Source organism: Chaetura pelagica, unplaced genomic scaffold (genome assembly GCF_000747805.2).
Source record: "Chaetura pelagica isolate M959 unplaced genomic scaffold, ChaPel_1.0 scaffold83, whole genome shotgun sequence".
NCBI lineage: Eukaryota > Metazoa > Chordata > Aves > Apodiformes > Apodidae > Chaetura > Chaetura pelagica.
Genome location: NW_009952893.1, coordinates 6,288,163 through 6,291,589, shown reverse-complemented (window position 1 = coordinate 6,291,589; position 3,427 = coordinate 6,288,163).

Genomic DNA, 3,427 nt, shown 5'->3' with positions numbered 1-3,427 from the left:
CTGCACGGGCTGTAAAAAGCACCAGGAAGGACAAAAAGCAGAATAGCCTTTGCAGTCCTTCCAGCTGTAATGGAGAATACAGACAGTTTTAAGCTTAATAGGTTTTAAATGTCTTGTCTGATGCATATTCTATCTAAGTCTTTTATGTTATTTAGTGATTGGGGAAACTACACTGGGACTGTCTAGTTTAACAAGATAAAAAAAATTGAGTTGTTCAGCTTCTCTGTTCACTTTCTAAATTTAATAATACAATTTAATATATATGTATTTTGCTTAGATTGAATTTGAGCATCAATTAACTATTTATTACACCATGCAATATCTAAAATTGCATAACACTCCAATAAAAAATGTAAAAAAATAAAATTCCTTCAAAATCCTTTCCCCAGTCAGAGAATTATAGATAAATAAACATAAGAAGCTATGGGATTGCAAAAAAATTCTACATTTAAAGTAGGGAAAAATCTAGTCAATAATATCCCAAGCAATTTATTTTCATAGTATCCTACAGAACACTGTTCTACATCTCAGAGATCCCTGCAATTAAAAATTGGAAATTTTATTTTGATTTACAGTTAAAATAATTGTTAGGAAGTAGACACTAATTTCTACCTGCTAAAGTGTGACTTAAACAATATGTCCCAAAGACTTATTATAAAATCCCAGAAATTAAATAACCAGTGCTACTGTCTCAGCAAGAGAAAGATGCAAGATAGTTATGAGAAATAAAAAATGCTTTCTTTCAATGTGCTCATATCCTGGTAATAGTAGAAACAGCACAACTCAACAAAGTAAAAAACAGGCTGTTTTTATCGTGCATCCAAGTTTATAATATTCAGATATCTACTAGGTAAAAAAAAACTTATTTCTAAAAATGAAAAAAATTTCTCTAGCAATGATGAAGAAAAAAGGAAAGTCTTTTCAGAGGTCATTATTAAACTCTAAGAGCTGTGAGCTTATTGTTGCTGGGCCAGAAGATATTATGCAGTAACATTATGAGTTAGTAGAAATGACTGCTGAAAACTTAAAAAGATTCATTTTTAGAATGCGTGTATGTCTACCCTGATGAAGCTGAAGTGGCTAGCAACTTTAGGTGCTTCCCTTTCTAGCTCCCAGCTTTCTCTCCTGGGCTCTGCCAGTCAGGAGCAGCAGGTCCATACGTTGGAAGAACAGACACCTTCCGAGGGTTTTCAGCAGGGTCCCACAGCACTGACACGCTCCCAAGTCACTGCCCCCTTCATCAGATACCTCATCCACTAAGACTCCTTTCCTCCAAACCATGCAGAGCTGAGACCAGACAGCCCCTCCCCAATGTGCTGTTTATATCAGAACAACATACAGAGTAAAACACTGCCTGAAATGTCCTCCAGCAGGTAGCTTTAAATATAGTAGCACCATGAAAAATATTTTACCTGCACATGGAGTGACATGAAGCTCAAGGAAATCACATAAGATCAAGATTTTCTTCTAAAAGTCACAGCAGCAAGCTGTTTGGCAAAATCCCAAATGTTGGCAAGAAGGATATTGAGAGTCTCAACTCCTTGCCTGGCCTTCAGTGGCAAGCCAGAATTTGCCAATTAACTTGCACTTAGAAAAAAAGGCTGAGCATGAATAAATAAATACATGATATAGCATCGTTACGGCAATGGGACATTTTAAAATGCTGAAGCCAACGGAAACACTCAGACTGAAGCGTGCTGCTCCAAACAGCACTTCTCCCTCATCTCGAGCTGAAGATGTTTTCATTTTTACTGTCTGCATATGCCTGAATGAGGCCAACCTGCTGAGCTCCAGTGACAGCATCCAGCTGAGAAAGAAGAAGGCGAGAGCAATTTGAATGCTGCTGTGAGAGCTGCCTGTGGAAGCATCATTAAAAAAAAAACACAAACCAAAACACAACAAGGCAGCTGCAAGTTCCAGGAAGGCTGAGCAAAGAGTCAGTTTATCAATTGTTGTATGAATGGAAAAGACAGCAGCGTTAAGAACCAGCCACAAACTTTTCTTGTGTACAGCATCGATCCCAGAAACATTTCCAGAGCTTTGCCAGTCCATCTCAGGTGATCACAGTGCAAACAAATCTCACAAGCAGCATGCACTGACTACTGACTCTGCTCCCCTGAAAGTCTCCAGTAAAACTCCCTGGGAGGGGGATCGTGTGCCAGGTGGTAGGACGTGTAGTTTCTCAGACCGTGCCCAGCCTCTAAGGCTCAGTGCGAGTTCTGCACTAGCTTAGATACAACTCTTCAGCTGAGCAAACTTAACTTGGAGTGTTTTTAAAGCAAAACCTCACCAGACAGACTCTTCCCACTTGCAAGCCTATCCAGCCTGGCTACTACCCTTCCTCTTCTAAACCAGTCCTGGCAGCTCCTCAGAGCTATAGGATGGGGTCAATGAAATCCCTCACCTAGGTGTCCTTTCAATAATAAGGTCTTGATGACTGTGTATTAGCTAAGGAATGTTACCTCCACCTGATGATACTGACAACTTTCCTTTTTACACAAACATTGAAACAGTGACAATTTCGGCAGTGATGCCAGAGATGGTCTCATTTGCAATGAATTAAAATGTCCAAGAAAATGTGAATAGATAGCTTATTTATATCTTAATCATTATGTAACTTCAGTCCAAGACCTACTATAAATATGCACGGTACATACGTAGGGTATAAACAAAGGTGTACCTTCACCCGGGCAGGGAAATTCTGATACAAGAAACACACTGAATGGCTTGCAGAAACCATGCAGTGAACATGTCTATTTAGAAAGCACTTAGGGTTTTAAATCTAGGGGACTGACAGCATATTATGTATCTACAGAATGCATATATGCCAGCATATTTTGGACTAGCACAATTCTACAGTTCTTCTCTGATAGAGGGGCTTTTTCAGTCCCCGGGTATAGGGGGTAATTCAAATGACATCTGTCTACCGAGAACGCTGAGGTTTTGTATCACCAGCTTCCACAAGCGCTATTAGAGCATCGGAAACAAATGACGAGCCTTTATCTTTAAAGCTCACCCACGGCAGGAGGTAGAATACTACGAAATGTCATTTTCCCCCCCCCCCCCCCCCCCCTCACCCCCCCCCTCCTCATCTCCCCCCTCCTCATCTCCACCCTCCTCTCCACGACCACCAGGGGACAGGAAGAGACCCCCTGACAACAGCCCGCACGTGCAGGGACTATAAAGGGCTGTGACGTTGATTGACGGGCGCGCGCCGTTGGCAGAGCGGAGACTCCCCGGCCCCCAGCGCTGGTTTGCTTGTTGTTCGCTTACTTAATGAACTACATTGGTTAATTGGACTGGTTCCTGTCCATTATTGGGCCACAATTTATAACAAGGACTGCGGGGGAAGTGGAAGCCGGGACAAGCCGGGATGAGCCGGGACGAGCCAGGTCTGCAGGGAGGATGAGCTGGGGCTGCGGGGCTG